This window comes from Bufo bufo, chromosome 1, assembly GCF_905171765.1.
Source record: "Bufo bufo chromosome 1, aBufBuf1.1, whole genome shotgun sequence".
Lineage (NCBI taxonomy): Eukaryota > Metazoa > Chordata > Amphibia > Anura > Bufonidae > Bufo > Bufo bufo.
The window spans coordinates 99,348,788-99,367,389 of NC_053389.1; the positions used below are offsets into that span (position 1 = coordinate 99,348,788).

At 43.2% G+C, this 18,602-nt stretch overlaps 1 protein-coding gene across 8 annotated transcripts in view; it reads right to left on the reverse strand.

Moving 5' to 3' along the window:
• RERE (arginine-glutamic acid dipeptide repeats) overlaps positions 1 to 18,602 on the reverse strand; it is a 354,724-nt gene that overhangs the window by 151,957 nt on the left and 184,165 nt on the right. The gene's annotated exons all lie outside the window — the stretch shown is intronic.

Here is an 18,602-nt window from a genome sequence, read left to right on the forward strand (position 1 = left end):
CTGTCCAACAGAGCCCTCCTAAATGTCGTCCTGGAGGGCCACAGCAGTTTTACATTACATGCAATAAGTCATCTGAAGTTACGTATTGTATACACATTTTGTAGCCAACTGACATCATACTTGGTCTGGATTGTTCAAAATTACATTCCTCAAAGTAAAAAAATAAATAATAATAATAATTCTGTATCCGATACCAATAAATACAAGCATTAGGCAGAAACAGAAAGGAATGTGACAACTTAGGCTACTTTCACACCTGCGTTCAGGTGTCCGCTCGTGAGCTCCGTTTGAAGGGGCTCATGAGCGGTCCCGAACGCAGCCGTCCAGCCCTGATGCATTCTCAATGGAGGCGGATCCACTGAGAATGCATCCGCCTGCCAGCGCTCAGCCTCCGCTCCGCTCAGTGAGCGGACACCTGAACGCTGCTTGCAGCGTTCGGGTGCCCGCCTGGCCGTGCGGAGGCGAGCGGATCCGTCCAGACTTATAATGGAAATCAATGGGGACGGATCCGTTTGAAGATGACACAGTATGGCTCAATTTTCAAACGGATCCGTCCCCCATTGACTTTCAATGTAAAGTCAAAACGGATCCGTTTGCATTATCATGAACAATTATTATTATTTTTTTTTTCATGTTTATGCAAACGGATCCGTTCTGAACGGATGCAAGCGTTTGCATTATAGGAGCGGATCCGTCTGTGCAGATACCAGACGGATCCGCTCCTAACGCAAGTGTGAAAGTAGCCTTAACCACTTAAGGACCACAGGTTTATACCCCCCTAAAGACCAGGCCCTTTTTTACAAATCGGCACTACACTACTTTCACCGTTTATTGCTCGGTCATGCAACTTACCACCCAAATGAATTTTACCTCCTTTTCTTCTCACTAATAGAGCTTTCATTTGGTGGTATTTCATTGCTGCTGACATTTTTACTTTTTTTGTTATTAATCGAAATTTAACGATTTTTTTGCAAAAAAATGACATTTTTCACTTTCAGTTGTAAAATTTTGCAAAAAAAACGAGATCCATATAGAAATTTTGCTCTAAATTTATAGTTCTACATGTCTTTGATAAAAAAAAAATGTTTGGGTAAAAAAAAAATGGTTTGGGTAAAAGTTATAGCGTTTACAAACTATGGTACAAAAATGTGAATTTCCGCTTTTTGAAGCAGCTCTGACTTTCTGAGCACCTGTCATGTTTCCTGAGGTTCTACAATGCCCAGACAGTACAAACACCCCACAAATGACCCCATTTCGGAAAGTACACACCCTAAGGTATTCGCTGATGGGCATAGTGAGTTCATAGAACTTTTTATTTTTTGTCACAAGTTAGCGGAAAATGATGATTTTTTTTTTTTTTTTTTTTTTTCCTACAAAGTCTCATATTCCACTAACTTGTGACAAAAAATAAAAACTTCTATGAACTCACTATGCCCATCACGAAATACCTTGGGGTCTCTTCTTTCCAAAATGGGGTCACTTGTGGGGTAGTTATACTGCCCTGGCATTCTAGGGGCCCAAATGTGTGGTAAGGAGTTTGAAATCAAATTCTGTAAAAAATGACCTGTGAAATCCGAAAGGTGCTCTTTGGAATATGGGCCCCTTTGCCCACCTAGGCTGCAAAAAAGTGTCACACATCTGGTATCTCTGTATTCAGGAGAAGTTGAGGAATGTGTTTTGGGGTGTCTTTTTACATATACCCATGCTGGGTGAGATAAATATCTTGGTCAAATGCCAACTTTGTATAAAAAAATGGGAAAAGTTGTCTTTTGCCAAGATATTTCTCTCACCCAGCATGGGTATATGTAAAATGACACCCCAAAACACATTCCCCACCTTCTCCTGAGTACGGGGATACCAGATGTGTGACACTTATTTGCAGCCTAGGTGGGCAAAGGGGCCCATATTCCAAAGAGCACCTTTCGGATTTCACTCGTCATTTTTTACAGAATTTGATTTCAAACTCCTTACCACACATTTGGGCCCCTAGAATGCCAGGGCAGTATAACTACCCCACAAGTGATCCCATTTTGGAAAGAAGAGACCCCAAGGTATTCGCTGATGGGCATAGTGAGTTCATGGAAGTTTTTATTTTTTGTCACAAGTTAGTGGAATATGAGACTTTGTATGAAAAAAAAAAAAAAAAAAAAAAATCTGCATTTTCCACTAACTTGTGACAAAAAATAAAAGATTCTAGGAACTTGCCATGCCCCTCACGGAATACCTTGGGGTGTCTTCTTTCCAAAATGGGGTCACTTGTGGGGTAGTTATACTGCCCTGGCATTTTCCAGGGGCCCTAATGTGTGGTAAGTAGGTAAATGACCTGTGAAATCCTAAAGGTGCTCTTTGGAATATGGGCCCCTTTGCCCACCTAGGCTGCAAAAAAGTGTCACACATGTGGTATCGCCGTATTCAGGAGAAGTTGGGGAATGTGTTTTGGGGTGTCATTTTACATATACCCTTGCTGGGTGAGAGAAATATCTTGGCAAAAGACAACTTTTCCCATTTTTTTATACAAAGTTGGCATTTGACCAAGATATTTCTCTCACCCAGCATGGGTATATGTAAAATGACACCCCAAAACACATTCCCCAACTTCTCCTGAGTACGGCGATACCAGATGTGTGACACTTTATTGCAGCCTAGATGCGCAAAGGTGCCCAAATTCCTTTTAGGAGGGCATTTTTAGACATTTGGATACCAGACTTCTTCTCACGCTTTGGGGCCCCTAGAATGCCAGGGCAGTATAAATACCCCACATGTGACCCCATTTTGGAAAGAAGACACCCCAAGGTATTCAATGAGGGGCATGGCGAGTTCATAGAAATTTTTTTTTTTTGGCATAAGTTAGCGGAAATTGATATTTTTAATTTTTTTCTCACAAAGTCTCCCGTTCCGCTAACTTGGGACAAAAATTTCAATCTTTCATGGACTCAATATGCCCCTCACGGAATACCTGGGGGTGTCTTCTTTCCGAAATGGGGTCACATGTGGGGTATTTATACTGCCCTGGCATTCTAGGGGCCCTAAAGCGTGAGAAGAAGTCTGGAATATAAATGTCTAAAAATTTTTACGCATTTGGTTTCCGTGAGGGGTATGGTGAGTTCATGTGAGATTTTATTTTTTGACACAAGTTAGTGGAATATGAGACTTTGTAAGAAAAAAAAATAATAATTCCGCTAACTTGGGCCAAAAAAATATCTGAATGGAGCCTTACAGAGGGGTGATCAATGACAGGGGGGGTGATCAATGACAGGGGGGGTGATCAATGACAGGGGGGTGATCAGGGAGTCTATATGGGGTGATCACCACAGTCATTGATCACGCCCCTGTAAGGCTTCATTCAGACGTCCGTATGCGTTTTGCGGATCCGATCCATCTATCAGTGCATCCGTAAAAATCATGCGGACATCTGAATGGAGCTTTACAGGGGGGTAATCAATGACAGGGGGATGATCAGGGAGTCTATATGGGGTGATCACCACAGTCATTGATCATGCCCCTGTTAGGCTTCATTCAGACGTCCGGATGCGTTTTGCGGATCCGATCCATCTATCAGTGGATCCGTAAAAATCATGCGGACGTCTGAATGGAGCTTTACAGGGGGGTAATCAATGACAGGAGGGTAATCAATGACAGGGGGGTGATCAGGGAGTCTATATGGGGTGATAACCACAGTCATTGATCACGCCCGTGTAAGGCTTCATTCAGACGTCCGTATGCGTTTTGCGGATCCGATCCATCTATCAGTGCATCCGTAAAAATCATGCGGACATCTGAATGGAGCTTTACAGGGGGGTAATCAATGACAGGGGGGGTGATCACCACAGTCATTGATCATGCCCCTGTAAGGCTTCATTCAGACGTCCGTATGCGTTTTGCGGATCCGATCCATCTATCAGTGCATCCGTAAAAATCATGCGGACATCTGAATGGAGCTTTACAGGGGGGTGATCAATGACAGGGGTGTAATCAATGACAGGGGGGTGATCAGGGAGTCTATATGGGGTGATCACCACAATCATTGATCATGCCCCTGTAAGGCTTCATTCAGACGTCCGGATGCGTTTTGCGGATCCGATCCATCTATCAGTGGATCCGTAAAAATCATGCGGACGTCTGAATGGAGCTTTACAGGGGGGTGATCAATGACAGGGGGGTGATCAATGACAGGGGGGTGATCAGGGAGTCTATATGGGGTGATCAGGGATGATCAGGGGCTAATAAGGGGTTAATAAGTGACGGGGGGGGGGTGTAGTGTAGTGTAGTGGTGCTTGGTGCTACTTTACTGAGCTACCTGTGTCCTCTGGTGGTCGATCCAAACAAAGGGGACCACCAGAGGACCAGGTAGCAGGTATATTAGACGCTGTTATCAAAACAGCGTCTAATATACCTGTTAGGGGTTAAAAAAAACACATCTCCAGCCTGCCAGCGAACGATCGCCGCTGGCAGGCTGGAGATCAACTCTCTTACCTTCCGTTCCTGTGAGCGCGCGCGCCTGTGTGCGCGCGTTCACAGGAAATCTCGGCTCACGCGAGATGACGCCTATTGGCGTTAGCGTAGCCTGGGGGAGCCGCCGCAATGACGCCTTTCGGCGTTACAGTTGCGGGAAGTGGTTAAAGGGGTTCTCCGGGAATTGGGAAAATGAAAATGCTTACATATTATAAATATTTTCCCAAATACCTTTTAGTTAAAATAGCTTGTTTGTCTAGGGGGGGGCAATTATTAGGAGACATAAAATCGCCGCCGTCCTATTATTACACACAAAACCTGTCCTAATCACACAGCAGGACAAGATGTAAAGAGCTGCTTCATCCTCCCTCTCTGCTCTTCAGAAATTATGATCCTGAATACAGATAATAAGATCTTCAGCTTAATCCCTATCATGAGGAGACATGAAGTACAGATAGGACGGACAGGACACATTTGGTAATGGTGACTGCATACAAGTGCTGCTGCTCAATACCACCACCCTCCTCTCTAGACTTCATGTCTCCTCATGAACTCCATTCCTACAGAGATTCTGCTGAAGATCTTATACTCTGTATTCAGGATCATAATCCCTGACATGCAGAGCAGAGAGGAGGATGAGGCAGCTCTTTAGCTCAGTGTTGTGGGGTAACTTGTCGTCCTGTGTAATTAGGACAGGTTTTGAGTGTACTAATAGGACGGCGCCCATTTTATTTCCCCTGATGATTGCTCCCCAGACAAAACGAGCCATTATAACTAATGAAAGATATTTAGAAATATATTTGTAATAAAGTAATATTTACGTATTTTCATTTTCTTAATTCCTGGAGATCCCCTTTAAACTAAAGGGGCATTCCCACAATGCGCATTCATCATCTATCCAGAGGACCCCCACCTGTGTCGCCTGCAGTTAAGAGCAGTGCCCGAGCACTCGATGGAAATGGAGGAGGTAGCAGACCACTGTACTTAGCTTCTCTTTAGCAGTGATCAGTGGGACCCTCAGCATTCTGACATTTACTACTATCCTGTGCATAGATGACAAATGTCAATTCTTGGAATACCCCTTTAAAGGGGCTCTCCAGTCCCATAATGATTTTTTTCATCAGTCCAGAGTACCTTAAACCTCTATATATTTGTGTCCCATATACCTGTTCTTCATGTCTGAACTTCCCTTCCCCTGTTCTCAGCATCACTGCATCCTGGCAGGAAGTTTACATGCAGAACTTCCTGTTTTCCTCAGCTTCCTGCTGGGTTTTCTAACCAATCCCAGCATGCTATGCTCTGTAACGTTTCACAGCCTGCACCGTCTAGCTAATATGGAGAGAGATTGTGTAAGGGGTGGGAACAGTGCGGCAGCCAGAGAAAGCCCTATGAAACATTACAGTGCATGGTGGGTTTGGTTAGCAAACCCAGCAGGCAGCTAAAAAGGGCAGGAAGTAAGCGATATAAACATCCTGCCAGGATGCAGTGATGCCAAGAACAGGTGAAGGAAAGTGCTGACATGACAAACAGGTAAAATAATTACTAGCATCAAGATCTCTGTTTGCTATCAGCAAATAAGATCATTCTTGTTTATGTCTTAAAGCTAAAAACAAGTAGTACAGTCCTAAAAGTTGTCAGCGTAGAGTTTGCCACAATCAATCAATCTAAACAAAACCTCTGTGGGCTGCGCGGTCTGGAGTTGGCGATATTGATACATTACAGCAAACTCAAGATGGGAAGGCATTTGTGCCAGTTCTGTGATTAAGGCTACTTTACACTTGCGCAGGACGGATCCAACAGGCTGTTCACCCTGTCGGATCCGACCTTCCGCCGCTCCGTCCCCATCGACTATAACGGGGATGGGGCGGAGCTCCGGCGCAGTACGGCAGTTCGTGGTGAGAGGCCGCCAGACTAAAAAGTCGGACATGCAGGACTTTTAGTCTGGCGGCCTTTCACCGTACACTGCCGTGCTGCGCCGGAGCTCCGCCCCCGTCCCCATTATAGTCAATGGGGACGGAGCGGCGGTCCGGCGAAATAGCGGAAGGACGGATCCGACAGGGTGAACAGCCTGTCGGATCCGTCCTGCCGTAAGTGTGAAAGTAGCCTAAGGGCTCATGCACATGACCATATTTTGCATCAATGTCTCATTTCTGGAGGATTGCACTGGGACCCATTCATTTCTATGGGTCTGCAAAAAAAAAAAAAAAAAAAAAGTCCTCCATGGTCTGTCCAATCCTGATAGAACATGTCCTGTTCTTGTCCATATTGCGGACAATGGTCATTTTTAGTGATGGGAGTGAGAAAAATGCAGTGTACACAGTAGGTATCTGTATTTTGCAGAACAGTGGTTTATGGACAGCAATACGGATACTGTTGTGTGCATGAGGCCTTAATCGCAGAGGATTGCCTAAACTGAATACACTGTACCAAACCCTCAGATGGGAGATTTGTTATTTTTGTAAAGGGTTGAGACTTGGCATATGAATAAACATGGATCCACCGACTGGAAAAAGCAGGGCTCTTAATACTGGCCACAATCACTGTATAAAGAAAATGTACAGTTTAATGTACTTGAAGCTTTACATACAGATTGGACTACCCCTATCTTACAGGATAGGCAGCACATACATAATAAAGCAAGAAAAATACACCAACCACAGGCCTCCAAATATCTTAGCGATAGCTTCTTGTATAAATGAAGCCCCTTTTCATGACCCGCCATAAGCGCTTTATGATAATGATTCTTTAATGCTTTGCTCTACCACATCATTACATGGAAGTCATTAGGAATCACAGGTCAGAGGTTTGACAAGCCCCCTTCTTTTTATTAAAGCTATATACACACACACACAATACATCAGGGGGGATTAGAAGTACACAGTAATGGGGGAGGGGGTCAACAAGGGCAACGTCTGCAACCGCCAAGACGGCATCTGTGCAGTACATTAAAACAACAAATGGGGGAAGGGGGGTCTACCGCAGAACAAGGGCAAGTATGTAGGGGAATGTCGTGAAGCCTCTAAAGGGGGTCATACTATTACAGGAAAATCAGCCCAATGATTTTGGCAGGAATGGCCACCTACCTATTGTATGTAGGGGTGCTACGCCACTGTCACAATCAGTGGGGGTCCTAGTGATCAAATCCCCACCAGTCACAAAGTGATGGCATAGATTAGGCTAGGTTTTACATGTTGCATCGGCATTGTCTTCATGATGCGGTCTTCCATGATCTCTGCATAAATGCTACATTATGCCGCAATTACAGAGCACAGCGACCGCACAAATGACGCGTAAACCCGGACTTTATAATACGGGAAACAGCTTTTGAAGCCTTTATTTTAGTCAAAGCCAGAAGTGGATCCAGAAGGGACAATGGCTCAAAAACCTGCATCTGTGTTTCCAGCCTTAAAGGGCATCTGTCGGCAGATTTGTCCCTATGACACTGGCTGACCCGTTACATGCGCACTCGGCAGCTGAAGGCACCTGTGTTGGTCCCATGTTCATATGTGTCCATATTGCTGAGAATGATGATGTATTAACATATGAAAATGAGCCTCGAGGAGCAATGGGGGCGTTGCAGTTGCACTTAGAAGCTATGCTCGCTCTGCAACTGCTGCGCCCTCTGCACTTTGATTGACAGGGCCAGGTGTGATTATGCTTTCAATGCCTGGCTCTGTAAAAGTGTGGAGGGTGCAGCAGCTGCAGAGAGAGCAGAGCGTCTAGGTGTAACAGCCAATACTCCACTGGGCACCTTCACTGTAAACTTCCGGTTTGATATCGCCACAGCCAATCACTGGACACGGCGGTGCCCGGCTGCAGTTCCCTCATAACAAATGGTGACATGATGTAAGGGGTATACAGTCTCCTCTGCGTCCAGCGATTAGCTGTGGCCATGTCTAACCGGATGTATACGGAGAAGGGGCCCAGTCAAGCCTTGCAGGCCTGGAGGTGAAGGAGCGGGGAGCCAAAGCCAGGAACCAGGTAGGTAATCTCCCCTTTACAGGTTCAGTAAAGTCGCAGGGTGAGGGTGGGCTCAGACTAACCCCTGCTCTTGCACAACCCCTTTAATCACAGTTTTGATGCAGTCATCTCTCCAATGGATAAAGGCTGAAGGATATGAAAGTGTATATACACTAAAACCACAGTAAAAACACATAAAATATATATTTAAAAAACCGAAAACCAAAAATGAGATCTCTTCATGAAAACCCCCTTACAGCTCATACATAACCATAAAGAAAGCTTTTGAACAGAGTAATGCTACTTTCATACTCTCGTTTTGTGCAGATCAGTCATGGACGGATCCGTTCAGATAATAAAACCGCCTGCATTCGTTCAGAACGGATCCGTTTGTATTATCTTTAACATAGCCAAGACGGATCCGTCTTGAACACTATTGAAAGTCAATGGAGGACGGATCCGTTTTCCATTGAGCCAGATTGTGTCAGTGAAAACGAATCCGTCCGCATTGACTTACATTGTGTGCCAGGACGGATCAGTTTGGCTCAGTGTCATCAGACGGACACCAAAAGGCAGCAAGCAGCGTTTTGGTGTCCGTCTCCAAAGTGGAATGGAGACTGAACTGATGCAAACTGAGTGGATCCTTTTCCATTCAGAATGCAAACTGATCCGTTTTGGACCGCTTGTGAGAGCCCTGAACGGATCTCACCAAAGGAAAGCCAAAACGCCAGTGTGAAAGTAGACTAAGGAATCCTCTAAAGTATTTGGCTCGCAACGCCATAGCGAGGCCATCCAGTAAATCTCCTACATCCCACACAATTTACTTAGGCGCACTGCTGCCAATGTCCTTGTCACCGTCGAGGCAGTTACTCACGCAGTGACAGCTCTTCATAAAGTCTTGGGGAGAATACAATGTTTTCCAATACTGCTGCTTATTTCATAAAAAAGAGCCATAAAGCAAACAGAGATTGAAATCACTGCGAGGAGTCAGGAGGCGTCTGAATTCATAATTTTATCTTCCAGCCATCAAAGACTTGTCTGCGGCTGACAAGTGAAATGGAAAGGCTGGCTCATTGTGACCTGGCTTTGTGTAATTCTTTTACAAGATAAAGCAAGTGAAAATATCCATCAGTGCACCTCACATTCTGCGAATGACAAGCCTCCTTACAGCAGACAAGACTGTGCGGAACGGCGCACATCTTCTACGGAGACCCTTCTAGGCAAGAGTGCTAAATGGTGACTTACAGGAAGACCAGTTACAATGACAACTTTGTATAAAAAAAAATGGGAAAAGTTGTCTTTTACAGAGATATTTCTCTCACCCAGCATAGGTATATTTAAAAATACACCCCAAAACACATTGCCCTACTTCTCCTGAGTATGGCGATACCAGATGTGTGACACTTTTTTGCAGCCTAGGTGCGCAACGGTGCCCAAATTCCAATGAGAATCTTTACGATTTCACAGGGCATTTTTTACGCATTTGGATTCCAAACTACTTCTCACGCTTTAGGTCCCCTAAAATGCCAGGGCAGTATAAATACCCCACAAGTGACCCCATTTTGGAAAGAAGACACCTCAAGGTATTTCGTGAGGGGCATGGCGAGTTCAAATTTTTTTTGGTCACAATTTAGTGGAATATGAGACTTTGTAAGAAAAAAATAAATCAATCATTTTCCGCTAACTTGTGACAAAAAATAAAAACTTCCATGAACTCACTATGCCCATCAGCAAATACTTTAGGGTGTCTACTTTCCGAAATGGGGTCATTTGTGGGGTGTTTCTACTGTCTGGGCATTGTAGAACCTCAGGAAACATGACAGGTGCTCAGAAAGTCAGAGCTGCTTCAAATTGCGGAAATTCACATTTTTGTACCATAGTTTGTAAACGCTATAACTTTTGCGCAAACCAATAAATATACACTTATTGCATTTTTTTTTATCAAAGACTTGTAGAACAATAAATTTAGAGAAAAATTTATATAGAAATGTCGTTTTATTTGAAAAACTTTATAACATAGGGAAAAATTTCATTTTTTTGCTAAAATTTCGGTCAATTTTGATTAATATCAAAAAAAGTAAAAATGTCAGCAGCAATGAAATACGACCAAATGAAAGCTCTATTAGTGAGAAGAAAAAAGGAGGTAAAATTCATTTGGGTGGTAAGTTGTATGACCGAGCAATAAACGGTGAAAGTAGTGTAGTGCAGAATTGTAAAAAGTGGTCTGGTCATTAAGGGGGTTTAAGCTAGGGGAGCTGAAGTGGTTAAAACTGTCCACTGTTCCTGCCGTGACCACGTCCTGAGGAAGTCTATTCCACAGCTTCACCGTTCTTACAGTAAAGAAGCTTTGACGCTTCCGGAGACTGAACTTTTTCCTCTCCAGTCGGAGGCAGTGCCCCCTTGTCTTTTGAGGGCATTTTACATGAAACAGCTTTTCACCGTATTTTTTGTATGGTCCATTTATATATTTGTATAGGTTAATTATGTCGTCGTCCCCTTAGACGTCTCTTCTCAAGACTAAATTAATTTAATTCATTTAATCTTTCTTCATAACCAAGATTCTCCATGCCTCAGTTTAGTCGCTCTCCTCTGTACTTTTTCCCGCTGCAGTGCATCCTTTCTATGGACTGGTGCCCAGAACTGGACTGCGTATTCCAGATGAGGCCGCACCAGCGCTTTGTAAAGTGGTAATATCACATCCCTGCCTCGTTTAATGCATGACAATATACTGGTGGCCTTAGAAGCAGCTGATTGACATTGTATGCTGTTATTTAATCTACCATCTACAAGGACACCCAAATCCTTCTCTATAAGTGACTCTCCCAATGTTACATCACCTAGGACATATGATGCAGAGAGATTATTACTACCAAGATGCATAACATAGCCTAATCACTCAGAGTGTTCAAGTCAGCTTGTAGTTTATGGACATCTTCCATAGACTGCACAGTACTACATAGCTTAGTGTCATCTGCAAAAATAGAAATGGTGCTATTAATCCCGTCCTTGATATCAATAAAAAATATTCCATAAAACCTGTACTTTATATATTTGCTTTTTTCACTTCCTGTAAAACCAGTACAGGAAGAGGTGTTATCAGTGACTGATAGCATTGTGTGTATACAGAGATAGTTGTCCGTCACTGATAACACCTCCCTCCTGTGAGCTTCAGACCCAAAATCTGAAGTCGATCCGTTCCCCAACTTCGTTTTAACGGTTTACGGAGGCAAAGTACAACCCATATGCCCAATCAATCAAAAACAGGTACGATAGATATCTGATTCCACTAGATACCAGATCAGAGTATCGCTATCATCAAAACAAAACAAAAAGGAAAAAAACAGAAAGTGTGAGGGATAGGGGGCAGAAAGTAAAGGCATATATGGGTGAGGTATAGGTCTGGGGGTATTTTCCCTATACAGACCCTAGTACTCCGTCCACGTGCCTAAACCTGGTGGGTCCTGGATATCCCTACCACCTTTACTCTATAAAGATACAGTCCTTCAACTATAGGTTTCGTTTTTAGTACTGATTCAATAAAATATGATGTTTTAAAGGGTCCTTGTTCTCTTTCTAGTAATTACTTTATTCTGGTTAGGAAGGACACCACTTATCTATGATATCTTCACTCTGTATACTTTGTTTTAGGAATTCGTACTATGGCAAGTATTTTGAGTGGCACTCTATTCACAGAGGCTCTGATTAAGGAGGCACAAGACATTTTTTCTGAAAGAGATTCCAGGGTTAACTTCATCGGTCACATGTAAACTTGCCTTTCAAGAATTATATGTGGGCTTTAAGGAGAATATTAAATCGTGGTGGGAGATCAGATCCCTTGAAAGTTATCTTGAACATAACATTGTTCCTAAAGGTCTCCGTATGCCTATAGTTCCTGCTATTAGGATCTCCTCCCCCACCTTGATGAAATGGTGGGAAGAGGAGCTGACCCATAGCTCTCTCAATTTGATGAGAATCCTACTGGACGAGGAGAAAGCCTTATTCTAAAAAACCTGACAAATTGAGTACCTTGAAAGAGACAGTTTTGAAATTTGAGACTGATCCTGACTTTAAAAAGCGTGAGACATCTTTACAAACATCAGTAGAGAAGTTTCAGAATTTGATAAAGGAACGCAAGCACAGACAATTTGTCAGAGATCTAAGTGACTTTAGGGAAAACAGAGCCTACCAAAGGGAGAGGGTCACTACATCGGCCTCTGAGATCTCCTCGTCTGATATTGATTCATCCGATTTACAGATTTCCTCTAATCGTGAGAAAGGTGGGCCCAAAAAAGGAGCACATACTTTCAAAAAAAACCAGGAAGGAGATGGAGGAGAGTCAGGTCATCTACAGAAGACTGGACAGTATGGACCCTTGTCTTCTTCCTCCTCCTCTTCTGTACCGACATCTACGACCGTTACTACCACTTCCTCCTCTTTTATTAGCGCAAGGGCAGACTCCTTATCAGTTGCGCGACAGGAACAAATAGGATCGGTGGCGGATATAAATGATGAATTGCAGGTCCTAAATTTTTCTTCACGACAGCTTGGAGAAACGGAACTGTCGGTTTTGAAGAAGGGCCTCTCATTCGTTCCGACCACGGACTTTAAACTTTTTACATGGGTCAAAGACCTTAACCTTTTTTGTAGAAAATTAAAATAGAATTGTTGAAAAATTTTCTCTAACAATCAATCATATTAAAAATTGGGGGTACAAGATAGCGATGTACCAGATCTTGCTTTATTTATTGAACTCCTTGAAGAGGGAGCTCCATAATCCTGGAGAAGGTTCCTTTACTAAATTACATCCGAAAAGCACCAAAGCACCTCCACCGTTTAACTATGAATACAGAGAAATTTTTCAGCAACTTGTGACCTCCAAACTTGAACAACTGAACACTAAGTCCACATATCACAGGAATTTGTCCATCAATCAGCTAGAGGCACTCAAATCTTTGGAGAGAGATAAATCCATTATCATCAAGTCTTCTGACAAAGGTGGTAATCTTGTTGTTATGGACCATGACAAATATCGGGATATGTGTCTGGATCTATTAAAAGACCCAAAGGGATATCGGGTCTTACCAGTGGACCCTACAGAAGCCTTTTTGTCAGAACTAAAGACTATCTTAGGGTCAGGACTTGGTTCAAAGGAAAATCAATCAAACCGAATACGGTTTTATGATACCTAAGGCACCACAAAGAGCCACTTTTTATGGACTCCCCAAAGTCCACAAGGGGACAAATCCATTAAAGGGTCGTCCAATCGTTTCAGGGGTCGACTCAATGGACACAAAATTGTGGTATTTATTTGGACCAAGTCCTGATCCAATTTGTCTTATCTCTTCCATCGTACACCAGAGACACGATGGATTTTCTCAACAAGATTGAGACTAAATTTCAATCCCTCGTGTCTCTTGGCAAGTATAGGCGTAGAGTCATTATATAGCAGTATCTCTCACGATAAGGGACTTACAGCCGTGGCCGAATACCTGCGCACTAGAGGGACACACTGTAGAGGGCATAATCAATTTGTTATTTCACTTCTCAAGTTCACTTTAATTTCTTTCTTTTTGATGGGCGATTCTACCACCAGCTCAGGGGGGTGGCTATGGGGAGCCCATGTGCTCCCACATATGCCAATCTCTTCTTGGGTTGGTGGGAAAACAACATCGTTTTTCCAGATCAGGATATGTAGTGAAACCACAAAATAACATTTTGGTCACAATATATCGATGAAGTTTTTGTTTTGTGAAACGGCAATAAGGAAGAATTCATCACTTTTGTCAAAGCATTAAATATTAACAACATTGGTTTGAGGTTCACATATGAGTTGCATTCTGAGCAGATCACTTTTTTGGACGTTAAGGTCAAGAAACAGGGAGATAGACTGGTCACCATGATTTTTAGAAAGCCCTCTGCGACCAATGCTATACTGCAATGGGACAGCTATCATCCGCCTGCACTTAAAAATGGCATCCCTAGGGGCCAATACCTCAAGGTTCGAAGGAACTGTTCGAACCCTGAGGAATTTCATATCGAATCTAAAAAACTGTATGACAGACTCACTGGAAGGGGTTATCCTAAAGTCACCCTAAGACGGGCATTTCAATATGCGTTGGGTAGAGATAGGGACCAAGAGTTCTTTTCTAAGAAGCCATTGGAGGATAGACAGCCAATTACTCGTCTTATCTCTACATTTGATGCGGCAAATTCAGAAGTTAAGGGCATTTTGAATAAATACTGGCCCATCCCATTGATGGACCAGGATTTGACACAAACTATTTCCTCCTATCCCAGTATCACTTACCGTAAGGGAAGGAGTTTGAGAGATAGTCTTGTTCACAGTCACTACCGGACGCCGGTTGCCACAGGTACCTGGCTCAGTAGGCGCCCAGTAGGGATGTTCCGCTGTGGTTCATGTAAGGCTTGTAACTGTATCTCTGTCTCCAAAATAATTAATTGTCACATACTTGGTTCTAGGATGCGTGAAGTGTCCTACTGAAACATAGGGTGGTTTTATTCATCTTTTTACCACCCTTATCTTTCTTTTCCTTCTTGGTTGTATCATCACTCATGAATCTATTAAAATGGGTTAATATATATATATATATATATATATATATATATATATATATATATATATATATATATATATATATTTTTAATTTTTATTTTCTTCCCCCAAGTGGGTATAGAAAGGAAACATCATTAACTTTTTCCCTTTTTGGGGGTCTGTCTGGCTATTTTAATTATTATTTTTTGGTATACCTCACATTTATAGGGCCACTTCTGTATGTAGATGGATGTTGTTTATTACACTCAATGGATCAGGGTGCCTTTATTGTGTGTCTATATATAGCAAATCATGCCTCCCCTCTTTTTCCCTCCAATCTCTTTTTAGCGCTGCGATCTTGCGCTATATTGTGGGAATGGTGGTGGCAGCACCCCGCTTAAGCGCAATCTGGTATAATCGCCCGAAAGCGTATGTCTTGTTCTCGCCGGCAGCAACAGGTGCGTTCCACCATCCGGAAATGGCGAGTTCCATTCACCGGAAGTTATGAGTGGACGCACTTGGGACGCAGTGTTGGAGCGCTGTATGCGCTCCACACACTGGAAGTGGGCAGACTTTGCACTCCATTCACCGGAAATAGGTCACTCGGCGTGAATCTTGGTCGCCGGGCAAGGGTATTTAAATCAGCCGCCAGCACTATCCTCTCCTGCACAATCATATGCAGGTCAGGCAGCAGACGCTATGGGGCCATTTTACATGTGAGTTATCCATCTTGTGACCCATCAATCTGGGTCAGTAATTACTTTTGTGACAAACTTTTAATATATTTCTGTTCACTCTGTAGGTAGTATCTTCCATCCACTTTGGTAACATGTGAAATGTTGTATCAGATATCACCAAGGGGTGTTCTCTTTATAGAGTTATGGTGGTAGGGATATCCAGGGCCCATCAGGTTTAGGCACGTGGACAGAGTAATCCTCGGGCTGAGGCTAGACGAGACTTTGGACTTAATGAATTTTGCCTCCGTGAAGCACATACATTTTGATGCTGTACAGAGACAGGCCCCTACAGCATTAACACGCAGTTGGGGAACGAATTGACTTCAGATCTTAAGCTCAATTCGTTCACCCCTAATACCTTTTGTGGAGCTTTCATTATCAGGAATAGTGTGAATATGAACTTTTATTTTGCCAGATTGTCCTTCTGCAAGTAGCATCCAAATGGCTGGATGCTACAACTTTCGATCAGAGCAGAGATGAGGAGCAGTGAAGCAGCTCAATGCAGGGAGAAGCTCCACCTCCAGGAACAGAATCTGGCAGAATAAAAGTTCATATTCTCTCTACTCCTGATTAGAGATGAGCGAACTTACCAGTAAACGAATAGTGGACTCTCCTGCATAACAGAAACGGGACGTATCCGTTACGCAGCCCATAGACTTCTATTATGACGGAATGAATAACTGAATGCCTCTAAAGGCATTCCGTTACGCATTCCGTCATAGAATTGCGCTAAGTTCCATGGTAACGAAATCCATAATGCAATTCTGCTTTTACCAGTAAACGAATCTCAAACGAATTTCAAAATATGAAATTCAGTCATCTCTACTCCTGATAATAAACACTCTACCACAGGGATGTCTATACTGCTCTCCCCAACCCCTACCTAGCGCTACCAGTAGTTTAGCATGGTCAAAACTGCTGACAGATGTGCTGTTCCACTGGTATAATCTTATTGCAAAAGCATCAGTCCTATCAAACCTTGCTGGAATACTGGACTTACTAAAAATTCTGCAGAGTAGCTCTCATTATTAAGCCATATGTGCAGGATCAGTAACTTAACAAACCTGACAATCAGGTTGACAAAAAGCAAACCTTATACTGAATCTACTCTGCAAGGGCACATGCACATCAGCTTCTTTGTGACGGATGGTAGAGGCATCAGTCCAGGATAATGTCAGCATCAAACAATTCCATCTGTGCCCTCATTATCTGCAGGGCATCCCAAATCAGACGCCCGAGGCGTTGCACAATGTACAGGCCCTCAAAAATGAAGCCACAGAGCTAAATGAATACCCTGAAAGGTGACAGGGAAGACCAGAACAAAAACATAGTAAAATATTAAAGAAATGTCCTTTATGTTCTCTAATACAGCAATTAGAATGGCTACACCATGTACCCAGACTTTACCGGGGGCCCCTTTTTTCTTTATGGTTCCCGAGATTACTTGTCACACGGCTTGAGAACTCTATACTGCATCAATTCCACCGAACAAAGCTGCAGCCGTGGCTCTTTTCTGTTTCATCTCGGCTCTGTAACCGAACAGAAATGAGCTCTGGCTACAGTATTGTTCTGAGGAAATTGATGACACAGAATGTCCAGACACCATGAAAATGGAGAGCATGAGTCGCAGGGAGAATATAAAGCGATGACAAAAGGAGGAGAATAAAATTGAAGGAAGGGATCACTGGGTGCAGGAATTTGCATGCCAAAAGTTCATTCTCACAAAATGACTGTGCAAAGAGCCTAACAGTTTCTGTCTAAATATTTTGCAACTGCTGCCAAGTAGACAAATGTCTACGGAACAGCAGTCCAAGAGGCCGGAAGAAGAACTGCACCCGAGTAGAACTTCACATCCTAAGACACTGGGTTCCTTTGCCTGATTGATCTATTGTGACACCCATAGAAGAACTATGCAATAATGCACACATATACCTAAAGATTCAAGATAGAGCCCCAGCATGTCACCTCTGCCAATGGATTAATTATAAACAGGCATTAGGCATCCATTTTTCTCTAGCCTTCTCCTACTGTTAGGGCATAATTTCGATTTCATCTGTTTAAGCTCACTCCTGCCTATCCCGATTGTACACTAAATGGAACATATTTCTGCAGAACAGAATTAATGACCTCCAACTGTAATCTGCAGCTCCCAAATTTATGAAAACAACTGCTAAGCAGTTCAAACGGCGAGTGCCATGACACCCACTCAATGAGCTTTATCAGGCTCTTTGCTGCTGCTGCACAGAATTTCTTTGCCGGCAAATTATTTTTTATATGTTTAGGATTTTTTTTATAATTTTTTTTAAAATCTCACCCCCCCTTTTTTACCCAGCGGTACCTGTGAAGAAAATTATACTTACTTGCTCCCCGCCACTCCATTCCAGCTCTGTGGCCCCTGTGTTGTCTTCACTGGTCCCTCATGCCTCGTCAATCAGCTTCAACATGGATGGGGTCACTGGCGTCTGCAGTGACACGCCCCCATGCAGAATGTGACCCAATGACGTGCCACTTGGGGAGACCACTGAGACCAGTCTTTGGCTGCTGTGATGCACGTGACCAAGTACAAGCATAAGTTGACATCAAACCGGAAGTTCAGTGAAGACCACCTGGCAGCCAAAACGAAGCACTGGACTAGGTAAGCATAGCTTTCTTTAAAAGGAACCTGTCACCGGGATTTGGAGTATAGAGCTGAGGACATGGGTTGCTAGATGGCCGCTAGCACATCCGCAATACCCAGTCCCCATAGCTCTGTGTGCTTTTATTGTGTAAAAAAAAAAACAGAGCTTGAAAATATGACTCTTCTCTGGTCACACAAGTAAGATATGATTTATGTTAATTTGCATAAAAGCCAGGAAGTACAAAAATGCATAATACTTATTGAATTCGTCTGCAAATAAAAT